The following is a 26,528-nucleotide window of genomic DNA, read 5'->3' on the forward strand; positions in this document are numbered from 1 at the left end:
CAGAGCCCCACCTGCACACGGCCCCCGAGCCTCATGCAGGGTGTGGAGAAGGGTCAGCTCAAGCATGGCACACCTGACAGCCAGCTCTGCCTCCTTCTGCCTTCGCATCTGGTCCACTTTGCGCAGCCAGAGATGCTCCAGCTCCCACCCGCCACGTACAGAGCTGCCACCGGCCTGGCAGCACGGAGGAGACAGGCTCTGCTCATGGGGGCACTGAAATCCGTGAGCTGTGTCAAGAGAGAGAGGGGAGGAAGGAGGAGAGCAGAGCTCCACTGTAGAATGTGTTTTAGTTCCCAGATAACGTGGCGCTGTTCACAGATTTCAGCTTATATAGGCTTTTCCCTATTTCTATTTTTATTCCCAAAGCAGTCCCCGTTACTGTATGATAAAATAAAAAAAATTTTAAAAAAAGACATGAATGCATTCACATGCTGATATAATCTTCCTAACTGTCCCCTGGCTAATGCAACCTGTGCTGTGAGAGCCAGGCTGGGGCACCTCCTCTCCCACACCACCAGTCACAAGGGCTTTGTGGCAAGTTTTTGCAAGTCAGAGTCTTGCTGAAATGGGAGGACACTTGACAAGAGAGGAGACCCAGGACAGATGGGGAAAGAAATATGAATCATGAGCCTGCCAAAATAACCAACAGAGAAACCCAAACGTAAGCGAGAAGAAGGAATAAAATCTAAAATTTTGGCCTCTTATTCTGAAGGAGTATAATGCTTCCTCCCTAGAGCTGGCATCTGGTTCATGCAGGTCTTGAAGGAATAAAGCTGGGACAAAATCTTTCTGCCTCATTCTTCCTGAATGCTTATTTTAGAGCTTAAAATTACAGCTCTGAGGCGGCAGGGAGGCATTTTCCACACCTCTAAGTATCCAGGCACCATCCAACCTGCTGCCACACCACTCTCCCTACCCTCTCAAGTCTCTCTTACCTGTGTGTGCTTTGGGGTGCCAGTTGGTTTTGGGTAGCACTAGCTGACCCTGGGGATGAGGCTGCTGGAGCCCAGAACAGGGCAGTACTCATCCCCACTGCATGTGTTCATGCTCAAATGCAGAATACCTGCACAGACCAACAGAGCTTGGAAGGGGAGAGCCCAGAAGTGTTCATACACCAGCTTTCCTTCCACACCCTGGAGGGATCAGAGGACCTTCCGGACTCTGGGGAGGCATGGACAGACATCAGCAAGCATCATACCAAATGCAGACACTTTGAACTCAAGCTAGAAGCAGAAACTCAGAGAAAACAATCCCAGCACTGTGTGGATGCAGCCCTGCCCTCTGCCTTGCACAGAGGCATGGAGTTAAAAACACAACCTCTCACCCCACAGCCCCTTCCTTCAGCTCCATGCGGCAGCTCCCACCTTCCCAGCTTAACATTTCCTAGTCACTGCAGTGCCCTGCAGGCTTCCACCACCTCAAGTCCTCACAGGCTTACTCTCCATGTCCCTCATTATCCTACATCCTTTGCTACTCCTCCAGACAAAGTGTTCCCAGCAACAACACCTTGCTTACTTCCAGGGAAGAAGAATATCTGAATATTAGAGTTTAATCCAGTCTGCTTGCCCTCTCCTGCTCGCCACAGGAAAGCAATGGAGACAGAAAGCAGGACCCTTCCCAGCACCAAGCCTGCCCACCCGAGAGCCTGTGGGCTGGAGTGATGCTCTCCATGAAAAAAAGGGATGCCTTTCCTGCAAGGAATACAAGACAGCAAGTAAATCTTCCAGAGCTGCCAAAAGCAACCTGTTATAAATGACCCTCTAAGTTATGAGATACGGACTCTCCACAGTACAGTTAATAAATAACACCTCACAATCCTTCTAGGTATGGAAGCGTATGTTGGGTGACTGTTCTGCTTGCCTGAGAGGGGCACGGTTAAAAATGGAGTGTCAAGAAAATTATACTTTTTAATTACAAAGGAGATAGGGTTGTTTTGTTTTTTTAAATACAAGGAACTTGCTGCAATCTCCCAAATCCAGAAGTGAAAAGCCTTTCCTAGGACAAAAATCTGAATGCATGGAACAAAATCCATCATTTTTTAAGAGAGAAAAGATCTGTAAAGTCAACCAGAATTTTATCCAAGCACTATAACCAGCTATTCACATAGCGGTGGTCAGGATTAAAAGAGTGTGCATGTGAGAGGGCATTTACAATCCAGTTTACATCCTAAGGCCCCAAGATCAGGATTCGGTTGTGCCAAGCACTGTACAGGCACACTCCAAGAAACCAGCCCAGAGCGAGGAACAAGCAGTGCCACTGTAACAGGGGAAAGCGACACTGGCACAGAAAAGCGACACTTGAAGCAGTGCAGCCCTGATGGTTTCTTTTTCCCCCTTCTTTTTCAGGACACCATCCAGTTTCCCTCCAGATACACCCCCCCACCAAAAACTGCTTATCATAAGGGGGCAGCTGCCCCCACCAAACACAGCAAAGGCCATCTTGCTGCCAGCATCTCATCGCTTCCAGTCTGTTTTCTTGGGCATGCCTCTTCCACTTTATTTCCATGCTACGGCTTAAGCCTGACCCCTTCCTCTCCCCGCTTCCATTTCAGAGACCCGTTTGACAGCAGAGAGCAGATATCAGAGGCTCAGGAATTTGCAATCCGGATGAAAATTAAAGTTGCATTTCTCAGTGCGTGCAGCGCTCCAGCCAGGAATACCCAGATCTCCACGGCCCAGGGGAGCGAATGAACGCGAATCCCTCCGCATGTCGGGGACCGGGGGCACGGCCAGCCCGGCCGCAGGGCCAGCGGAGACAAACCCGCGATCCCGCAGCTCGGATCGGTCCCCGCACACCGAGGGATCTCCGAGAGATCACCAAGGGATCTCCGAGAGATCACCGAGGGATCACCGAGGGATCACCGAGGTCCGCGGGGGTCGCCGGCACCATCGCGCCCGCCCCCGCTCCGCTCCCCCATCCCTCTCACCGTGCCCACCTGTCCTCCCTCGCCCGTGGCCGCCGGGCGCCGCTCCTCGGGTTCTCCCGCGCGGTTCCTCTTCCTTCTTCCCGATCTCCCCCCGTGCCAGCCGAGGAGCGGGGGCCGCTGCCAGCTGCGCACCGCCGCCCGCACCCCCTTCGCCGGGGCTGGAATCCGCCTCCTCCGACACAAACTTTCCCTTCGCGTGCGGGGAAGTTCACGGGCGGAGCGGGGCGGGACAGGCTCCCTGTCGCCTGTCGCTGCCCCCGCCCACGCCTACAGGAGCACGGGCATCCCCCGCGCACCCCCGCGCAGCGCGCCTCACCTGAGAACGCGGGGAGCGCACAGCCGTGCCCGGCGCGCCGCGCTCTCCTCTTCTGCCTCCTCTTCTGCCTCCTCTTCTGCCTCCTCGCCGTCGTCCCCGATCCGCGCCCCCGGGCTCCGCTCCGCCCCGCCCGCCCCTTTCCCCGGGCTCCGTTCGCGCTCGGGGCGGTCCCGCCGCCCGCGGCGGTCACTGCGGGGCCGGGGCAGCGGGGCCGGGGCGGGCACGGATACGGGATCGGGTACGGGCACGGGCACCGCTCCGTCCCTCCGCAGCTGGCGGGCCGGGCCGGGGGAGGCGGGGTGCGAGGCGGGGTGCGCGGGGCCACGGCTCCCTCTCCTGGCCGGAGCCGTCCCGCCTGCGGCAGCTGCCGGGGGCCGGGAGGCGCCCGGGGCCCCTGGAGCCGGCCCGCAGCCCTTAGAGACCTCCTGGACACTTTCTGGGGGGAGCGGGCTGGAGGACACAGCCCTGCCGCAGCCCCTGAGCGCTCTGCGGGCCACCCTCCCCATGGGAAAGTAAAGTTTCCCATTCTCTCCGGTGTGCTGGGATTCCTTCGCAGTAATTTCCTTCCAGGGCTCCCTGGACATTCCGATTCCACCTTGTCCCAGAGAAGTGGCACCGTTTTTGCTCTATCGCTGGCACAGATACAGCCTTGATTAGGCTGAAATTGCTGATGGATGAGGAGTGGGCTCCTGAAACAGTCTGCAGGGGCGGTGTCGGGGAGTCCAAGGAGTGGAATAAAAATCTGCAGAGATTTGGACCAGCACCTGCTCCTGGGGAATGTGGCCAGCGATTTTATGTGCAGCCCCTAGTGTGGGAGTGCCCTTGCCCAGGAAAACTCATCGTCCTCTCAGGTTGGCCTGGAGTCTCTTCCATCCTGGCAGTGAGTAGCCTGCCCTTATTGGTACTTTTATCACATCTTGGCAGGCTGACAGCAGAGTGAAATGGCTGGACACAAAGCCTGTAGTGCTAAGGAAACTCCTGTCTGCTCAAAGTGCTGCAGCGCTTCTTAGCACTGTTGGCTACAACACCTGGACTGAGTTCAACACCTCAGTTGTTATCCTCAGAAGGTGATTCCAGGATATCTAGGAGACCAAATTTCACCCCATCCCTTGAAGCTCCTCTGCAACAAACCTGTCCTGGGGAGCAGGGTCTGGCCAAGGCATCATAGCCATTGCTAGCCCCCATGTCCCCATCCCTCTGCAAGGCAGCATGAGGCACTGCTGCTGTGAGAGGGGTCCCTGCCCTCAGCAGCCCCACCAGCTCTCCAAGGTGGGCACACCTAAAGCTTCCCCCACCCTGAGGAAGAGCAGCTGCAGCCCAGCTCTGCCACTGGCTGGGAAGGAGCTGTGGTGGGAAGCCAGTGCTATTCCTGCAGCTCCAGCAGGAAAACTTCCTCCTGTACCTCTCTCTCCTTCCCTTCCCAGGGTTCTGGCACAGCAAAATTAGGCAGAAAGTTTCTTATCTCAGCAGCTTTTGTGTCCTGGTGGTGAATGCCCTTGAAAATCTGCCTACTTGGCTCGTGCTTAGAATCAGCTCTACTCAAGCCATCTCTAACCCAATTCCATCCAAATATTAAAGCAACTTGTTAAGGCAGAGCTCTGGGAAGACTGATTTACCCCACTCTAAGGGCAGATTAGTGCATATTTTGCTCCATGCGACCTGCGCTGCTCCAGGACCCAATCTTGTCTGGAGCTACTTTACGTGTCTGTGTAACTTGGCTGCAATACTGAATATAGACAAAACTGGAATAGCAAGGCACATTTTATGAGCTGTATTTTCCAACATACTTACTGAGAAATATGTGCTTAAAATCATCTGTTGAAATATGACAGTCCACTTTTCTCATAGAAGATGAAATGAAAAAGGGTTGCATATTTTAGTCATGATACTTAATGCAGCTGTGGGAGTAGCTCAGCTGTCTGGTGATTGTTACAATAATTAAATAAGAATAATAATAATGATTCCTTGTTTTACATAATATCTGCCATCCATAGATACAGATCTGGGATAGGACATGCCATTATTCTTATTTGGGAGGATCCAGGATCTGTTGCAATACTGGTAATGCAGGTTAACAGCCATTGACACACCCACCCTGGGAAATTCATACTGTTCCGAACTCCAAGCCTGCCAGTGCAAATTAGGGTCTTTAGGCCAGGGTCATTAATTTTCTCTGATCTTGATGAAAAGCCAGAATTCAACTTTAGACTTCATTGAAAGGCTCATAAAATAAGATTCAAGACCAAATTTCCAGAGAGATGTTAAAAGCTACAGCTGAAAGCAAAGCCCCAAACCACACCTGCTTACTGTATTTTCACAGGAAAGGTTTCAAACTCTTTTGTTTATGGAATAAAAGAATCAAAAATTTCCTACTGTAAAATAAGGGTAATATTTCTCACTTTGGCTCAATGTTGTCATAAGGATATTTTTATATTGCTATTTTTTCTCCTATCCTCTCTCCACACTTGCACATGCTATTTCTGTGCAGGTTAAAATGCAACACAGTTACACCCTAGAGTGAATTATACTACGTTTTGAAGAGCAATTCAGTAAATAGAAAACATTTTTAACCTCAAAAAAGGCAGCATTGTTCCACAATTTTTGGACAGGGAGCAAAGAGTAGCATTACTAAGTGAAACCACGGGGGGGACTTAAATAGCAGAGGAATGTGTTGGTGTTGAGCCAGGACACTGGAGCTTCTGGCATTGCAACTGCTGTGAAAATATTCCACAGTCCTCCAGTAACAAGTGGCCAAAGGCTTTGTTTTGCTGCTGTTCCAGTCCCATTAGGCAATTTAAAGTTACAAGCACAGGAGGATCGTGGATCACAGAGCCGAGTTCTCTGCTGTGCCAGGAGTAGTGTTGTTTATGGTCATGACAATTTTGTGGGTTTTTTTGTAACCCCTCTGTGAGATTGTCCCAGGCTGTCCATGTCCTTGTTGGTCAGGAACCCTTCCCCAGATGTTCTGGCACCAGCACTGGCTCTCATTTCAGTAGCTGTTGTGCTCATTTCTCCTTACTCAGGTATTTTTATGGAGATGGTTCTTGTCTCCCTTTCTCGCTGAGCTACACCAGACTGGCTTTTCAATCTTCTTTCCTAAATGACTCTCAGTTCACCTCAGACCTCTTCCCTCCACCAGCTGTGGTTTCAATTAATCTCAAAGTTCATATGGATTACCAAAAGTAGTTCGAGTATGAAATGGGAGAAGGTCTCGCTGATGCTTCATACACTGACATTAAAGTCCCCATTTCTCTCTGTAATATCTCACCTGGTAATCCCAAGATTGCACTTATCTTTCTGCAAATAAGATGTAGTGGTGACCTCATATTTCTCCTCCATTTTGGCTTGCAATACTGAGTTCCCAGGCTCAATCAGAAACTTGTTACTATTCCCTTGTCAGTTCCCAATTCCCTTGTTTTTGTCCCAGCTCTCAGCCTGCACAGAGTTTTCTGTTTGTTCTTAGCCAGCATTTATGATACTGGGAGATCAAGGTAGTTTCATAACCTCTAAAAGACATGCTCTTGCTTGTTACTCACACCCACCTAACCCATTTTTCCTCCTTCCTAGTTCAGGAAATAAGCCCTAGACTACATATAATTATAGTCTGTGTAGTTATAAATGAACGTGCCTTCTGTGTTTGACACCTACCTTTTAACTGGCATTGAGAGGAGCACGCCTGATAACCTAAGACACAGGACAGAGGGAAAACAGGAGAATGACAGATATTTCTGACATAGCAGCACATGAACCTCCCATCTGCTTCTGTCAAGGGAGCTGATGTTACCCACACATGGAGCTGAACATTTTCTGCTGAGACCATTTTGCAGCAAGGAACTTGTGCCTGGCTGAGCAGGCAGGCATGGCTTTCAGACAGGTATGAGCTGCTTGTTCACCAGAATGCACAAGGAGCCACAATTGTATGTGTCAGGTGAGCCTGACTGACAGAGATTGTGTATCCTCTGCTGTATTGACTATGTTCAAACCAGATCTTGGATCTCACTGCCCAGTGAGGCATTTTGTGTGAACCTCTCTGTAAGAGCCCTGCACAGTGAGGAGGGATTGGGAGCACAGCTTCGTTATGAGTTCATCTATGTTTATTCCTGAGGATGTAGCAAATAGCTTTTGTCCATGTTAATGTGCTAAATATCATTAGTGTCTCTTCCCCTGTGTTACCACAGTGGTAGGACTGCTAATACAAATGGCTCTTAAATGGAAACTTGACCTTACATGACTTGCATCCAAGTCCATTTAAATCTCTGTCACACATGTTTTGATACAGCCTAAGGCTGGAGATATTTCCAGTCCTATGAGTCTGTGTTTCATACAAACTGAAGCTGTTTCAAAGCAGTGATGAAGAGGAATATCTTCTCATCCTGCTAAAGGCTTTGGCTTTTGGCAGGTATCTGACCCACAGGTGCACACGCATTGGACACCGTTTGTGTTTAGGATGCCTGAACATTCTTTTGCACAGTGTATTCAAACACACCGAATTTGTATAATTCTGTGGAGGTTGCAGGAACACTTAAACTGGGTTGGCATTTCTGTTGGGCAAGACCAGCACCTGTCTCAGTCAGACTTTGAAGAAAGCCTCTAGCCTGGCCATTAATTAGGCTGCAGTTTACCTCGCTTGCTCAGTGGTGCCAGTGAGAAGTGGCAGGCTGTCAGCAGATTAATAAAGCTAGATAGGCTGAACACAGCCTTGGCATCGAGGCAATTCCCTACTGATGGGTATTTCAACAGGGAGTGGTCTCTAGAAATGATTTCAAACTCCTGGCTTCTCTGGCTGATGGTTTGCTGACACCATTGCAGGAAGGAAAAGGCACTGAATTAACACACTGTCTTTCCTGGGTAAATGGAGCCAATTAAAAGTTCTTGTAAAAGCAAGGAAAGGCTTAATACAGTGTCTTAATACAGTGTTTTTATCCTACCTATTTGTAAGAGTTCCTCCTGTCTTGACATAGGTTTGTACAGGTGTTTCGATGCTTTAATAGTTTTTCAACAGACTTTTTCTGAACAAAACCCAGCTTCTCTGGAGAACTGTCTGATAGTAAACTGCAATGGTTATGGAAAAAAAAGAGAGCATCAAGTGTGGTAAATGAAAAAAATTCCATTAGCATATTCCAAAATCTTATTATTATAGTAAATAACAGTTTATTTTCCCCTAAAAATGCAAGATCGTTCTGCAGAATGACTTTTAAAATCTATGATTTCACTTCAGCAGTGATGAAGCACATTAACCTTTAGACTCTGAGTTTATCTGTGCATATGTTAAGGATTTCTTAAGGAAAACAATTCTTTTGTGTAGCTCATAAAAAAATTACCCAAGCAACAGAAGATTTTAGGAGCAAACTCGAGAAACTGCAGAAAACCTTACACAATCACTGGAAAGGGCAGTGATGTAGGGAGATGCTGTTGCTTGCCAAAATCAGGAATTCCTCTGGAACAGGGTGGCATGTTCTAACCAAAGGGCGGGACCCTCTGCTCCTGTTAATCAGCACTGCTAATGGAGATGTAGCAGTTCATGCTAGTGGAGGTTTTTGGCAATGCTGATTGCTCTGGTTAGGCAGAATACCCATCTGCACAGAGAGTGATTTCTGGCATCCTTGCAGCTCTTTTCCCAGGTCAGTGTATTTCCAGGCATTTGAAAGTTCCTTTCTCTTAATAGCTGCTATCCATCCTTATAAAAATGAGGATAATAGATGAAGCAGAATGGCCAGTTTTGCTCTACCTCTATTGACCTCACTGGATTTACATTAGAGAGGATTTTGGAGTAATAAATTTGCATTTACACAATTGCTATGAACGTGCTGTAATTCCCCCCACCCTGACTGCTATTGATTCCCAGGTGCCAGATCAGCACAAAGTAGCCCTGTGCCAAGCAAAGGTGTAAAAAATATTGTTGGCCTCCCAGGATAAAACAAGTCTGGACAAAGGTTTTTGGAGGAATGGGTGAGCCACAGGAACATTTCATTAGTTTTTTGGATGGTGTTCAGAGAACAGCTGTAAAGGCAAGCAGAGGAAGTATTCCATTTATATGGAGAATGATGAAAGGCTGCTGCCTGCATGTGTGGATAAAACCTCCATCTCTCACAGGAATGTGGGCATCTTGAGGAAAACACTTCGGTTAGGGCAGTTAACTACTGCTGTGCAACTTGACAAAAAAAGACTGAATTAAGTCAATGGAAATTGGATGGATATACAGGCAGCCTTACTCCACAAGTCATGCTTATGGAAACTTCTCTTTTTTGGATCAGATCTCCCACCTGCCTCTTCCTTATGAAATGAGAGATCTTAAAGATCACTGAAGAGGAGGGAATCAAGAGCAACGCATTTGTTAGCAAGTCATAAATTTGCAGGGAGAAAGCGCGGGGAGCAGAAAAAGAATGAACTCGAATTTCACAAGGGCGAGAGGCACCCTCAAAGCCCGGCAGTTGCTCGGCTCATGGCACAGAGCCATCAGCTGGGAGATGCAAAGTCTCAGAGCAGCATCTGACAATGAAGTTCACAAGTCGTTAACCAGCAATGGAAAGATGTTCTCGACAGGCTGCAAGTGAAACGACCTCCCAGGTTTAACACTTCATCTTCATAATATGCCGGAGACATTTCTGAAGAGAGTAATTGGCCAAAAGGAAATGAACAATAAACCCTATGATGGAAGTCAATGCTCCTGAGAACTTTTAAATTTTTTCAGTTAACATTCCCTGTATTACTGTTTCTCTGTATGTAGCATGGATGAAAGATCCTGGGTGAACTGGAGTCCTCTACCCATCCTGAGAAGGCTGAACTTAGAGGACATTTCAAATCAAGGTTTTTCATCCTGGTAAACATAAAATCTTCATCTGATCTGAAACAAAAGGTGTCCTTTCATGTTTGAGCCACTTAACTTTTTTTAAAACCACTTAAAATACTTCAGATTTGCATTTTTTTCTTTAAGATTTTGACTTCTATTTCAAGCACATTAAAATTCTCCCCTCCACTCCTTTTTAGTCAAAACTCTTCACTGAATTCTTCTTCAGTTTATAAATAGTTTTGGTCCCTCTAAACCATCATTTTTTATGACTTTCATATTTCTGGAAAAAAGGCGCTGCTATTATTAGTCATCTACAGTCCTCAAGACATTACCCAAAGTATTGTCAAACAGCTTCTGTTCCACTATTACTGGGAGGACACCCTATTAAATGGATGGGGTTTTTTCTTTGGCCAGTCACAAACAGACAGGTTTCTCAACCACAGTTGTGAAATCAGCTAGCAAACTGAGGTTGAAAAATACCCTTGGAGGAAATTTCCAGCTTGTTCTCACATGGCTGTGTGCTCCCAGTAGCCTTTTGACTGAGCCCCAGCCACCTTGTTCAGGCTCACCAAGAATTACACCTGTCCATAGGATGGGGAATACGTGAGGGCCCACCCTAATGGACAAGTGCATTGGATTGGGCTGAATTAAGTCAGGAAAACATCATATACCTGCTGCTACAGTATAACACAGGAAATTTAGTGTTTTGGGTATCAACACAGGCTCATGGGGAGGGAGCTGTTTATAAATAAGCTGAGACTCCCAATCACTTTCCAGATATATCTGTGGGTAACATCTGGTTGATTCTTTCATTTAGCTCGACTTTTCTGCTCTTGCCACACCTGAGATGTATTTACAACCTGTGCTACCTGTACATAAGTCAGGTTTAAAGTACAATTTTTATCACATCCAATGAAATGGAAGTTCTCCTTTTCAAAGGATGATAGCAGAAAAGGTAATAGAAAAACAAATGTTATCTAGCAAGCCAGGTAAATAACTTCAAATCTGGACTTCCTTGTGAGGAAAAATATGGGGCTACAACTCTCCCCTTTTCCATGAACATTCTGCTGGTGAAAAGATATTTCCTTAAGCTTTTTATCTGGTGAAATCACCTAACCTATCCTTTTCAGGCATGGAATTTTTCTGCTCACACATGCTGTCAGTTGTTCTGTGGGGTTATTTCTCATGCAAACCAAAATAGTTCCTGATTTAAAATGTTCCTCAACCTGACTGTTCACATGATAAATGACATAATGGAGTCGCATTCGTTAGCACCAGAAACAAACTCCAAAATAGAAGCAGACAATTACTAAACAAACATTCTGTAATTATCTTTTCTTTCCTGACCAGCTGAATGATGAAGAAAGCAGCAATGTGTAGAGCTCATGATTAGAGCTGGTCATTTAGGCAAGAAAAAATATCGGACTCTGGTGTATTTCATCAATCAGAACGTGGAGGGAGCTGGTTTCAGCCGATGGGACCTATATTGTGGTGGATGTTGATCATTTTCCCAATGTTGCCTCCCACTGACTTCCCTTTTTATATTTTTAATCTGTCTCCTAAATCACTTCATGCAGCTGTCTCTGGCTTATTTTCTTCTGTTTCACATTAATAATTAATTCCATTGCTTTTGGTATGCCCTTGACCTTCAGCCGCTTCCAACACCTTGATATAAATCTTTGGACATATTGCATTCTATATTCCATTATACATGTTTGAATACTACATGGAGGTGTTCACGTGCAGGCCTGTCCTCATAAGAACTGCAGGAGTTTTTTACAGACATTTTTTACTACTTCTTTGGTGCTCCTTAGTCCATTATCTGGCAACATAACTGTTTTATTCTGAGGCACACCACAATTACAGAATGATCATAATTAGACTCTCTGCTCATTAGGACTCCATTGCTTCATCTACACATGGGAACCTGTATAAATCTTAATTAAAAGAAGAAGAGTTGCTTGTTGTCTAAACATGAATTTAACCTTAAATAGGAATCTGCAAATTAAGGAAAAGTTTAAGTGCTTTTTTACATATAGGGAAGGTAGTGCTTACTGATGATTTGCCCAAACAACGTAAGTGTTCCAGATGTTCAGGGCAAAACCACTGTGGGATTATTTGTTGGGGATTCAGGGAAGGCTCAGGGCAGTTCCTGCCTGATGAACTCTTGGGTCCCTTCCCCCAGCTAAAGCCACACCCTGCCTGGCAGTAGAGAGGCAGAGAGTTCAGTTTCTTTTACATTAAATGTTAGGAAGAAATTCTTTACCATGAAGGTGGTGAGAAGCTGGCACAGGCTGCCCAGAGAAGTTTTGGATGCCCCATACCTGGAAGTGCTCAAGGCCAGGTTGGACAGGGCTCTGAGCAACCTGGTGTAGTGAAGGGTGTCCCTGCCCACAGCAGAAGTGTTGGAACTGGATCATCTTTAAGGTCTTTTCCAACCCAAACCATTCTATGATTCTTAATATGCCATTCTGGCAAACATTTAATCTGTTGAATGAAGAACCAATTTCTTTCGATGTGAAGCAAAAATTGTCACTGGGGAATATCTTGAAGGGGAGAGTCTGAAGAGTAATAATTATTTGTTAAAAATATTCAGCATGTATTTGCAAAGAATGAGACACAACTGCAATGCAGGCTGATGTTTTGCCATTCCCAAAAGTATTTATGACAGATATTATCATTAGTTAACTTCTGATGAGCCCTATCATGGGAGTGTTTGGCACCGTGAAATTTTGTGGCTCTGTGGATCTGGGATTCTGAAAACCCATGGCACAAGTCCTCGCTGGGGTTTGTTCAATACAGTGAAAAACCAAGCTGAGGGGATTGCTAGAGACTTGCCTAAAGCAGAGCATGGACACCCAGCAGCAGAGCTTGTGAATCCCACAGGCTCCCTGCACTGCTGCCTGCAGGAGAGGGAGCTGTTCAAGTCCCCAGGGAGCAGCTCTCCAATTTCCCTCTCCTGCTGCAGCCAGGTGTGCCTGTACCTCTGGAAGTAGCTAAGCAAGTCTTTTGCATTTCAGTTACATATCCAAAGGGCTTGTGCTTTTGTTATTGCTGGTAGCATCTGTCATCTCCCCCTGAAACAACTCTCCAGGCGTGCAGTAGATAAAATTTGGTGGTACTATGGATCAAATCAACTACTGCTGGTTTATGTAACAAAACAAGGAACATTCCAGCCCTGCCTTCAACAAAAAAAGAAAGTTTATTTGCAAAGCAATAATTCACAAAGCATCTGTTGTCCTCTTCCTATTAACCTTAAGATTAGCCAAGAAAAATGTGGAAGATCAGTCCTTTTCCCCTCCAAGCAGTGTCCAGGGTTTCAACTGATAAAATGCTTCCAGGTAGAGACAGCTCTATCTTATGGGGTTTTTTTATAACAAGGAGTGGATTAAAGATCCATGCAGAGCTACTTCATCACCATGGCCTAATGACATTCAGTAAATACAAGTGCTTTGAACCACTTAGATTCCAGAAGCAGGAGGAACAATGATTGATTAAACCTTCAGTGTTCAAGATCAGAAATAAAGTCAGGGGGATGCTGCAAAAACCTAGGAAAAATCATGGATGGAAATACTGATTGAAAGTCCCATCACGTGTTAAGGGAGCATCTCATCCTCCCAATGTCCAGAGAAAACATTTATTTTTTTTTAAATCAGTCAGTATCATCAAACTCATTCTGGTGGTCAACACTATCCTAATCTTCACAATTTTTATATGCTCAGCAAATTATGCAATAACAGATGGAACATTATTGCTCAAGGATTCGTGCCTTGTGGTTTAAAGCTGTGACCTGAAGTGGAAGTGCTGGGACAGCAGTGGGGCTGCCTGTGCCCACCATGGCTGGTGGGGAGAGCAGGGAGTGGCAGGGACAAGGAGAGCTGCTGGCTCAGGGCTCACCTGCCCACTTGTCAGACACACGAGTTTACCTGGGAGAGCTGGGAACCCTTTGGCTTTGGTAATGAATCAAAAAAGTGGAAAGATTGTTCTAAATACTCTTAAAATTAAATATGTGGAGTTCTACCTTTTTTTTCTGGTGACTACCAGCCCGTTTCATGCTAGTGCAATAAACTCTCAGTTTTTTAGAAGTATACAAGGGTTGAATTGCTTAGGTGTTGAGAACAGTGTTATAAAATCAAAGCTTATGAAATTACAAATACAAAAATCAATCAGTTTTTTTATTTCCTTACTTTTTGAAAATATCTCTTCTGCTGTTTGTTTAAACAAAATTATTGAGTATGGCTCACATTAATTTGTTGGGGTTTTTCCAAAAAGCATTGTCTTGGTAAGAACAGAAAATTCTGTCTCTCTGTGCAGTCTATCTCTGCATACAAATGATTGTTTTTAGCTGTGATTTTCTAACTCCTGAGGGAATTAATGAGTAAAGAAGAGCTCTCCATAATGCATGCATGTATGTGTATATGTCTGTATATACAGCTTATATTGCTTATTTATTATTTATGTCACAGGAGCTTATTCAAAACATTGCTCTATCTTTTTTTCTTTGAAAAATATTCATCTAGAAAAATTACTGACCTGTCTCTCTGCCTTGTCCCTCTCAGTGCCAGCTCAGGTCCCTTTTTGTGATCCCACAGTGGGTCCAGTGCAGTGACCCAGCCTGGGCTGGGAGCTGAAGGGCCTGATTCATTCTTAGGGTTCCAGTGCTGGTTCATCTGAGACCTCCTGTGTGACACCAGGTAAGTGTCCTGCAGGGGTGGCAGTGGGGACAGAGCCTCTGGACAAGGTGGGATGCAGTCCATGGCCCCGTGGAGTGGTCCCCACACACCCTGTGGCCCTGAGGAAAGCCTCCACCACTCCCCAGGGAGCTGGGACCTGAGACTGCAGCATCCTGCTGGCAGTGTCAGTCTTCTGAGGCAGAAAAACACAGCAGGCTCTTTTGATTAAAAATAGGTCAAGATTTAATTGAAATGAAGGAACATTTTTGGTAGTGCAGAAATTTGAACCAGCATTGAACCTTCTTTTTTTTTTTTTTTTTTCCCATTTGATGCTCATTATTTGAAAGATGTGCAAAATTTCTGGATTTCTGCAGTTTTCTGCAGATTTCTGGTGATGATCCAGGAATGTAATAAAACTCTTCCCTCACTACCCTCTCCCTCAAAATAATTCCTGAAGATTTATTCATCATTTCACACATCACTAAGTAAACATCCCCCTTCCCATCACTGGCCTGATGGAGACTTAGTACATTACTGTGTAAAGCAGAATGATCATGATCTGAAATGCAATACACAGGCAATCTCGGTATCCTTGAGGTATCTCTGCCAGGAGCATGGAAAGCAGTTCAATTTCAAGAGTAATGAGACTAATTTGCAAGTCTCTTCTACTGAGCCTTTTGTGATTTTGCTGTTCTCTCCAACAGTTACAAGTCTTGACTAATAAACAGTGTTATTATATATAATACAGAACATTTCCATGTCTCACTGTGCAGTGTGGCTGAAGAGGGTAGGCCTCAGCTTGAGTTTTGTAATATTTTCCAATTAGATGACCAGACATTAGTGTTCAAAATTCCTGTTTGGTGGAGGTTTGCAATCATGGCTCCTTAGCAACTGAAGTAACGTTAAATTAAACTGATAAATGATGCTCTAAAAAAAAAAAAATAACTTAATCAGAGTGATAAATTTGTGATGCCCTTTCAGGAAAGGTTTACAGGATGTGCTGTGCATTTTCTATCTGCCAAGTGCAGTTCTTCATCAGCTGGGTACACAAGCTTTGCAAAACTGTTTTCTGATGAAGTATGGAGTAGATCCACTCACCCCTCCCAGGTGATGAGCAAAGATCTACCCCTTTGTGAAAGTTTTTGGGCTTTTTTCACCCTGCCTGCAGTCCCAAGAAGTCCTGGCCATCATGAGATGATGTCCCAGCCCTGATTCTATGGATAATCTCACTCCAGAACCTGTTTCTACCATGCTGGACCACTTCTCATGCACAAAGTACTGAACTTACAAACAAAAGAGAAGCACAGCCTCCACACCCCAAGCTCTGACTTACCCTTCCTCCTCTGTCTTTTCCTCCTTGTTTAATTAAAACCAAGTTTTAATCCAGCAATGGAAGACTCTGAGACTAAGCCAATTCATTTCTTGGTGATGAGACAGAGCCTGCTCCATCCACTCAGAGGGAGAGGCAGCATGTCCTGCCTCCTGCAAGCTGCTCCTCCATGCAGGCTTCACCCTGGGCAGTGTGAGATAGACTTCTGAGGGGAGGAGGCAGTAGGAGTGAGGTTTGGGGTGCATTTCATGCACAGCGAGGGGATGCTGTGCTACGATCCCAAGCCCGCGCTGGGAGCCTGCCTTTAGGAACCTGGAGAAAAGGACTGACACTCAGGTTGAGGCAGGGCTGTGGGCACTTCTTCTGGGCTGAGCTCCTCAGCCATTTCCATCTTTCCTCTGGACTGTCCTGACATGTGCCACTGGCCTGCCATGACTTCTAGCTCCTTCACAGTGAAGTCACTAGTGAAAAGTTGCTTGTTTTATACCCTCCAGCTCCTTTTTCTTTTCCAGTGATTGCTGTTGATTGCTGGCAATCCTTCTGACATGTGCACTTAATCAGTTTATGACAGGAAGATGGGTCAATGGGCAAGCTCTGAATAAACAGTAAGAGCTCAAAACTGGAAAGAGGGATTGCTTTGCTGAGCACAATTCTGGTGCCCTGGCTCCCACTACAGCCAGAGGAAAGTAAGACTGTAATTATGAGTTATGTTTCTTCTGCACCTCTGTTAGTGTGAATCTAGTTTATGCATCATAACAGAAAAGCTTTCCAAAAAATATGGTTCTGCAAATTTTCCAAAGTGATATCAAATTTTTTTTCTGGATTATGTTTGGCTCTTGTCCTAAATAATTTCCAGCAGCCTTGGATTTAACAGGGCATTTATACACTTGCTGTAAAATCTTCTGATGAGCTTTAAAAGGTTGGATTAAAGGATTTGACACCCATGAACTACCTGCCAGTTGGCTGACAGTGCCTTCCAGCTTCACTCCCTTCTGTTGCTGTTATCAAGCAAATTCTTGCCCAGAGAATATTTCTGATTTGCCTTGATGATAGCAATGATTCTCAAAGTGTGTTCCTTGATAAAGACTGAACAATCTCAGGCTGGCCTCCATCAAATCAAGAAATTATTCTCATGGGATTACACATTCTTGAGGTGTGTCCTGATCCATTCCCCTGAAGCTGTCAGAGATGGAAGCAGACACCTCCAGGTTAGTTATTTCATCCCCAGGCGGAGTACTCCATCCTTAGGTTGGTCCATCTGCTTTTCCAGACAACATAAAGCTGAACTTCACAATATATTCCCCATTCCCCTTCTGAGTAGCTCTTACAGCAGGATTTATCTCTGCTTCTTATTCTATCAGCATAACCTGCAGACCAACAAAGAGGTCACTTGCTCCTGGCAGTCTCCTCTTGCCTCTCCCGGCCACCCTCTGTGATCTCTCCCTGCTATGTACAATCACATTTTGCAATGTTTGAGCAGATATTAGATATCCATGGAATCTATGGAGCCCAAACCTTCTTTCTGTTCTGAAAACATGGCCTTTCTAGCATTATGTGCCCAACAGTCTGCAAAACACAAGACTATGGGCCCTCAGTGGAGTACAGGAAGCCCAGCTAACCCACTGATTTTAGTGGAGTGGATCTGTTTTAGTGCACTGATTCTACTGTTCTGTTGTTTTTCAGACAATGACATAAAAATATTCCTAGACATCTTGTGAGCACCAAGAAAACAGGTGTTTTGTCATGAACCACATAAGAACTTGTTGTTTCCTCTCACTTTTAATCTCACCACCCATGAATTCTGTTTATAAAGTTTTTTGATAGACCACTGTGTTTCCCTTGCTCCATGCTGTCCTCAAGCTCTTCAGGCAGACAGCAGGTCTGTCACAATTGGATGTGATGCTAGCACTTGCCTTGCATCAAGGAAGATGATTTTCCATAGCGTAATTCCAGATAGATTTATTGAATCAAGACTTAAACCTCAAGAGGTAAAGTGGGCCGTATTTTATACAGAAAATGGTTTTCCCTGCCAGATGAAATCTTAGGGCAGAGTGTCTCATTTTATATAGCTGCTTGGACATTTCTCTATCTTGGGATTAATGGTGATGGGGTAATTTAGATTCTGTAGCAACCAGAGATAGCTGGATTTACAGGGTTATCAGTCCAGCCACTTACAGGCATCTTTGCTTTAATTGAGTTTAGTGCTGTGAAAAAGATGAACTTGATGAAAGGAAGCCTTTTCTACCTGACTTGAGAATAAAGGCCCAGCTGAGGCAGGACCAGCACAGTGCCTTCCTTGCCAGTGCTGTGCCCACAGGTGGGATGGCAGAGCGATGCTGTCTGGGGGTGCTGCCACAGCCTGTGCAGAGCAGGACAGAGGTTTGCTGCCTTGTGGTGCCTGTTCTAGAGTTTGAAACACAGCAAGGGGTGCTTCTAGACCTGTCAGCTCTGTGTTTGAAGCGTATTTGTTTGCATCACCTAATCTCCTAGAGGAGCAGGGTGTTTTGGACACACAACTGATGAACTGATGCCAATCTCTCTGGCTCCTCTGGCTCCATAAACTGTCAGCCATTTTAGATGGTTTGAATCATCTCAAACCAAATCAAACCTAGTCATGACTTCCTACAAGTTAAAGAAGAAAATAGTTGACAGATAGAAAAGATAGAAAAGAGAGAACTGTTAATCCTCCCCTGAGGAGGAGGACGCATCAAATGCAACAACATTGGGACAATATGAATCTGGAACTGTCAGACTGAAACCTCAAGTGGGAAAGGACAATCTCCCTAACCAGGACCAGCTTCTCAGCTTTACCCAGTGCATCAGAAATGCCAATCTCCTGCTGTCTCACTCAAAGCCTGGCCACCCTCTCGTTTTTCTCACTGTGTTGGCAGGAGATTTGTGAGTACATCACCATGTGCCATTTCAAGCTTCATTTGAATAAGCGTCCCATATAATAGACTTTTATAGCTCTCTTCTGTGAATTCTAAATTAACACAACTAATTAAAATGTTCCAAAGTTTTATGTAAATAACTAATTAGCATTTGAGAAGGAATAGTAAATTCACAGATGGTCATGCTCCACTCAGGGCCCACTGTGCACCAGTGTCAGGCCCTTGGTGCAACATTCTGCCTGGCAGGACCAGACTGCCCAGGTATCACCCCAAGGATGACCCAGCACCATCCACCCTGCCTCCAGGCTCTGGGAACTCTGCATCTCATGGGATTAGGCTCATTCTCTCTGCCCCTGGTATCAGGGCTTGCAAGAATAAGGAGAACATGGGAACATCAAGGAAGAGGTCTGTGCACAGGAGATGAGGTGAGTGTCTGAGCTGTGATTTTCAGTGTTTGTACCGGCATTGCTGTAAGGAAGTTCCTCTAGAAAACCTTCCTCAGGTTTTCCTGAGGGATATTCCTCAGGGATACCTTTTACAAGTAGAAGCTTCACACAACACAGTTGAACCTCAGCACTGCTGGGTTCCAGCCCCAGCAATTCCAGTGAGACCCTGGAAGACTGTTCTGTCACTCAAATCATGTGTCCATAGACCACAGCTGGGAATGAAGATATTTTCTTCCTTTCTCATAAGATTAAAGCTCATTGATATCTGTAGCACAGTAGAGAGGTGATGCAGGAGTAACACCTTGTAGGAATAGGGAGATTTAAAAAATCGGTCTGCATCTAATTCTGATTGACATCCAGGTGGAAATGGAAAGTGTCCCTTCTCTGACATCTGGATTCTCATATATACCAGGAGCCCTTCATTTATACAGCCCATGGCACCTGCACATCTTAGTGCTGTTGCAGCACAAACAGGACCCCCACAAATACAAGGAAGGAGTTTTGGCCAGTTGGAGTTTGTTTGCTCTAGAAGATGGAGATTATCATTACAGCAAGTGAGGAGGGAGAATTCATTTTCCAATCCCATTGAACAGGTCCTGCAGGAGTAACCTCACCTGTTCCAGGGGCAGCTCTGACTGTTGGCACCTTCTGCTTTCAGAGCTGCAAAGACCTGTCGAAGATGGAGAGGCTATAAAAATCTGCTTTAGAGTAAGATAAGGGGTTTTGATGTATTTGAGCGGGTCTCTAAGAAGGGGAAATGAGTTTGGGAAAATTCATGTTGCTAGGACAGTTTTGCTCAGCCAGAGGGAAATCGAGACAGCAGAAGCAGGAGTCGGTGGGGAAATCAAAGGGTGAGTTAAAATAAAGGAGTGTGAAGAGCCTGGTTGTTTGTGTTGAAATTATAAACAGGAGTGTGTTTTTCAGATATATTCTTGGGGAAGATGTAAAAGTGGGAGATTAAGTAAAACAGTAAAGCTGTTGAGGGGGAGAAAGGGCTAAGCTAAGCCTTCCTATTGCGTGGTCTTATTTGCAATCCCTGTCTGCCCTGGAAGCATCCCCCATATCTCTCTCTGTTTATACATGCAGAAAACTCCTGCAGAGCGGGGAGGAAGATGCAAGCTCTCCATCTGGTCTTCCAGACGTTGTTTCTCATCCTGGCACCAGCCTGGAGAGGAGGTGAGCTCTGAATTGGGTGGCCAGAGGGTAGCCTGGCCATGGTACAGGGCTTTGGAGGCTCATGGGGAGGGGAAGCAAACCCAGAGGAACCTCATTGTTTCATCCCTGATCTCAGACATGTTGCTGCAACAGCCTTGGGGAGCACAAGGTGGGTATGTACACAGTGTCTCACCCCAAGTATCAGCTCACCGTGCTCCCAGGCAGAGCATTCGGCATTTTATCCATCACAAGAGGAAGGCTGGAGAGCAGCCTGCTGATGCCACGTTTCTTGAATCCATAAGTGCTGGCATCAGCCCTCACTAACTCTGGGCACACAGGAGCGTGGCTATAGCCTGTTCTGAACTGAGGAATGAGGGTCTGAAATCACTGCCCTTCCCTGCACGCAGCCCAGGTGGGCTGGGCATGCTTGGCAGGGGACAGGCTGCACCTGAGGCCCCCAACAATTCAAAATAAACCCAGAAACGGCACCTGGAAGGAATTCAAGATGCATGGGAAGCTGGTAAGCAATCAAGTGTGGCAAAAGTAGGTACTTGGATCATCTGAGGAAGTCCTAGGCCTACACTCAAGGACACAGCACAGGGTGCTCCTGTGGTGCCTGGAGCCTGGGTGTTGCAGGGGGCACAGGAGAGATGTTCCTGTCCCTGTGTGACCCCTCTTGCAGAGAGAACCCCTGGGCCGTGGGGTTTCCTGCTGAAGAAGCACACGTGCCAGCTGATAATGACCAGCATCACGATTCACTTCAGCATTCACTGCTAAACGGTTCTGCCTGGAAAATTGCCTTGAAAATGTGTTTCAGGATGTGCCAGATAGTCTCATGCTAATTTCTCAGCCAAAACCTCCCATGTGGTGTCCAATGTGATATCAGTAACTCAAAGGCAGGGGAAAATGAAGCCTCTATTTGCTTTCAAGCAATTTATTCTCCTTTTGTCTTTTTACATCCAGCAGCAAAGTAAATTACAGGGATGGAAATACTGAAAGCTTTTAATTTTTTCACTGTAATTTCTTAGCCCCTGGGAACCGAGTAACAACAACAAAAAAAGAGATATTATGAAAAAGTACTAATGCCTAACTATAATTTTTAATTATTAAATCCACATACAGATTTTACTGATTAAAAGTAAGAGGACCTGTTGGAGTACAAAGAAAGGCTTCAGATTCAAGTAGCTGTAATCAGCTTCAATTTCACATTAGAAAATGAAAAGAGAAAAATTTCTGCTGGCAATAACTTTGTATTTCTGGTGTATTTCATCTTTCTCTTTTTTCAAGCTGTTTTTAATTTTATCAGCTTTAACCTTAATTCTGCTTTTCTGGTTCTTAACTCTTGAGGGTTATCCAGCCCTTTAAACTGATTTCTGACATGTTCTGTGTGAGGTACAGTGGCATCTGGAGAGACCGAAAGATCTCTTAAACTCTTTTTCCAGGGGGGCTGTAACAGAAGTTCATGGGTATTTGGGAAATCAGTGATAAAGCTCAGAATTATCTCATGTCCTAATGTCCAATCCAGAAATCAGAGAAGCCCAGCTCAGGTGCAGTAGATCTTAAAATGTAATTCTGAGCTCTGAATTCTCATACAACAAAAAGACTTCTAGGCTTACCCAAATCCTGTTACTTTTCCACCTTTTTTTTTTTTTCCTTAGGATCCAGCTTAAGTTTTAAAGACAAAACTCAGCTTGGAAGAGGAAAGGAAATAGCCACTTCTCTAAACTCTTTCAGCTTCACCCTGTCCTACCACAAAACAGGTCTCAGTAAATCACTGCACATGGATTTCTGTATTTAATGGTGAGAGCAGTGTCAGCACCAAAGTCAGCAGCACACACAAAATGTTTGCTGGAAATATACATTCTCAAAGTGCAAGAATTCCAGAGCAAGAAAGCTGCTACCTCAGTCCTTTCAGATAAGGTTAATATTTCAGTTGTTACAGTATTTGTTTCAGGTGTTCATTATAAGGTTGGAACAGCAGTGTTTGAACAAATCACAGCAATTTCTCACATAACTTCAATGTTGGGACTTTGGGTAGTTTTAAAGTTTTGACTTCCATGAATATATGAACACCTGTGTATTGAATTCAGTTTTCTGTAGCTCTCAGCATGGGATATGCGGGCACATACAGGAGAAATCTCCTGTGCATAACCTAGAGGAGATTCCTTTATCCTCCTTCAGGGCAGAAGCCTTCACTGAACCCCTGCTGAATTTTCCCTGCTGGATTTTCCCTGCTGATACACCAAGGCAAGCCAAAAGTCTGGCTGAGCCATCCAACACGACGAGGTAGCTGCAGTTGCCTCAGATGTGAGGGGTGACCTCCGAAGCCTCGTTCCTGGGGAGGATGCAGCAGAACAATGTCATCCTTGTTGCATTCATTTAAAGTCTCTCCTTCCTCCTGAGCAGCACATCCCCCACACAGGCTCACAAAGGGCTGCATTCATCAGAGACCAGCAACTGGTTATAATCCCTTTGAAAGACAACAGGCCGTGCCAGCACTACCAAGGCTTGGTTTAAAATGTTCATCCTTCCTCGCTTCCTCAAGCCCAAGGCTACCTCAGCTGACTCCTGTGCACGTGGAGGTGTTTGAGGGTCTAGGGACCCACCGGGGTGGTTGCATGGGGTGGGGAAAGGGCTCCCAGGGTCAGCAAGTCCTGTTGAAGTGCTTACATGTCGTGTGGGAGCTCGCTGACTTGTGTCCCAGGAGCTGTTTGGTTTCATGCCCACACTCCTCCCACGGACAAGCTGCTGCTCAGCCTTGGTGCTCTGGATGGGGTGAACCTTCTTTGCATTTCCAACCTCAATTTATTCATGGTTGGTTTGCTCTCATTTGTTCCTGTGCCAGCACTGGCCATTAGCTTAAAAAGCTCTCCCCAGTGCTGGATTTAGCCATTTCAGTGTGTGAATAAGGAACAAGAGCAGCTCCTTTTGGCTTTCATTTGCAGAGGATGAGACCGAAGCTGCTTTAGTTCTCCCACTGCAGAGAGGAAATGCTCAGTCCTCCCCAGTGCTCTGCTCATCTCTTGGGCTAAACTGAATTCTCCTGCTGAGTCATCCCAGCCCAGGCCAAGAGGGGTGGTGGCACCCTGACTGAGCCTTGATGCCAAGGGTGTAGCTGCAAAAGCAAAGACTGAGATGGTCATGGTGGTGTGGTCAAGTAGGGCGAGGAGAGGTCCCAGGGGCCTTGAACTGGAGCAAGAATTGATTGTGGTGGTGACGTGAAAACACTGCAGCAGAAAAAGTGAGCACATGCTTAACTCTTGTCAGCTGACCTTAATGCAGAGAGTGGGACTGCCCTGATGTTCCTTGTCTCCCTTCCATCTCTCAGTGTGTTCTCCATTCTGTCCCATGTCCCACCTCTCCTGCTGCCACTCTCCTTCTGCTCTTTCTGAGTCTTTGACAGTCTTATTCTGGACTGTTCTGGGAGGCTGGTCAGAACCTAGCAAGGTGATTGCTTTCACAAAAGTCATCCCCGGCAACCACTAAATGCTCTGAAGGCAGCCCAGGAAGAGCCTGAAATAAATTTAAGCTGCTAGCTGTGCTTACAGGTGTTTTATGTGAGCATCTGTTTGCCAGTGAATTGCCTCCCATTCTTACCAAAACCCAGAAGTCCAAGGAAGTTCCGTGAAATCTTGGCCCAATCTAAAAGCATGTCTGAAATTAATTGTATGAAGCATAGGCCATCACTTCCAGAGCACACAAATACAATTTAGAGCCCATTTCCTGAAATTTAGACCCCTGATGCCCCTGGTCCTCTCAGACTTGAGATCAAATCAGCTCCTCTCAAATTCCTCCTGTCTCCCCATCTTGCATTCCCTTTCATGCCTTTCATGAAACCCAGCAAGAGCCAGCCCCCAGTGGAAGTGGTTTCTGTGGCAACTCTAAAAGTCACCCTTTGGGTGATCCTAGAACTGCAGCTCTTCCCACTGAAAGGACCAGGCACTTCAAGGAAAGCGATAATGGGCAGTCATAAATCGCTGTATGTTTTGGTAGTTGCCGTTGCTGCCAGAGAGATGCATTTGTCACCTAGCAACGACATAAGGTGATGAGGAAACAACAGCATGTTAATCTAATGGCCATGAGTTAACATCTATCAGGGAGCAGCCTCCCAAGCCCAACAATGAGGTGAATATAATTGAGGAGGAAAGAGATACCAAACTTTTCATGCAGTAAGTATGGGAGGAGTGAGCAGAGGTTATCTTCATGTGTGTGTGCAAGTCTGTGTGCATATGCCTCCTCATGGAGGGGATGACAAAAAGCCTGGAGGAATCCCTCAGGCTGGAGCTCAGACACAGAGCTGTCCAGAAGATGGGTCTCATTTTATCAAAACCTGAAGGCAGCAGTACCACAGCAGGCAGGGGGCAGCAGGAGGGTCCCAGCCCACCGTGAATTTCAGTGCAAAACTCCTCTGGGTTTTTGGTGTCCAGTCCTGACTGTCTTAGAACAAGTGCTGAGGTTCTTTATGACATTCATGTATTCAAGCTGCTCAGCTGATCATAGACAGGGAGAGTTTTCCTGATGAAGCAGTAGTTCTTTTCAGTATTGGAATCACTCCTGAAGCAAAAGACAGGGCTATTCATGGATCCCCTTTAAGCCAGCTCTCTCTCCTCTTGACATCATTACAGGAAGTGCAGGACAGGCTTCACAAATTGCCATCATCCCTTGCAAACCCTGTACGGGTCCAACCAGCAGAAAACATCAAAGTTTGCCTCAAGGCCGGGAGCTGAGCAGTGATAGAATTCAATCCTTTCTTCTGGAAATAGATCCAGAACACATGCCACATGTTATTTTTCAGTACCAGGAGCTCATTGAGGTACCTGCCCCCTGAAATACCGGGGCTGATCCATTCGGTGGCTCTAAATTGAAAGTACCCTGGGTGCTGACATGAGGGAAGTAATTGTGAGAGGAAGAAAACTGAAATTAATTCAATGATGGATGACCTCATTGAAGCCTGAAATTGTAAGAGTCACACAGTTCCCAGCAAGGCTGTGCACATTTTTATACTGCAGGAGCCTTTTCTTTAAGAAAACAGCTAAGAAATTGGTTTAGCAATTTACTGTTGAGCAACAATGGAAAGAATTGGTCTGAAGCAGGACAGCATGTTCAAACCATTTATATTGTGTAGCACATGCACTTAGCACCATCATGAGAGATGTTTCTCAGTGGGCATCATTTCAGGGGCTCGTCTTTCATTAGTGCTGAGCTGAAAGTAAATATGAGAGAACACCAGGGCTTGGCCTGGGTTTATGCAAAACTTGAACATTAAATAACAAACCTGTGTTGTGCATGTATATCACAGCTGGTTAGACTTCTTGACCTTTCAGCTGAAGCAAAGCCACAGAGGTACATCTCAAGAGCAGCTCGGCTTTGTCAATCATTACAGAAGTAATGGCATCCCAGCATAATGCTTAACTCTAAACATATTCATGGCAACACCCTCTGTGTTAAAATCTGGAAGAACCACAGTTAATGGTGCATTTCAGCCACAGGCTGTAAACTCCAGTGACAACCTATTACTGACTGCTGAACAAACTGGGATTGTCCCTTCCGAGGGGATCAGAGCTACGGTGCAAACCATCTTCTACCCCTGTTTAACCACATCTCCTGGCTGGCTCTATAGGAATTGAATGTGCAGTAAAATGTGTCCCTTGTAAAAAGCATTGGGGTTTTTTTCAGGTGCATTTTCCTGGCAAACCCTGACAGCTGCATTACAGCAGCACTGGTGCTGGTGGTGGTTGTCTCGGGCTGGGAAGGGTTTCTTTCATCCTTGGTGCAGGTTTAAGGTGGTAGGCACAGTGCACAGGACATGGTTAGAGCTACCTCTGCTTTTTCTGTAAGGCCAGTATTCCATCTGAAGGCAGCATGCCATGGAAGTGTGGCCCACTGCACAGACACCAGTGACTCTTTATTTGTAGCAGGTCCTGTTAAATGCAGCCGTGGGTTAATATGGAACTAAGCCTCAGCAGCAGGAATTTGTGAGCAGCTATGAAAATACCGAAAC

The 26,528-nt window shown here is 45.7% G+C and overlaps 1 protein-coding gene across 1 annotated transcript in view; it reads right to left on the bottom strand.

Moving 5' to 3' along the window:
* Window positions 1-3,342, bottom strand: part of IL1RAP (interleukin 1 receptor accessory protein) — a 48,986-nt gene extending 45,644 nt beyond the window's left edge. The window contains exon 1 of the mRNA XM_088061087.1: window positions 3,243-3,342. The gene's annotated coding sequence lies outside the window, so the exon portion shown is untranslated. The remainder of the gene's footprint in view (window positions 1-3,242) is intronic.
* Between the last annotated feature and the right edge of the window lie 23,186 nt (window positions 3,343-26,528).

This window comes from Pseudopodoces humilis, chromosome 11 (assembly GCF_049639895.1).
Source record: "Pseudopodoces humilis isolate 2021_Gansu_Grassland_sample_001 chromosome 11, ASM4963989v1, whole genome shotgun sequence".
NCBI lineage: Eukaryota > Metazoa > Chordata > Aves > Passeriformes > Paridae > Pseudopodoces > Pseudopodoces humilis.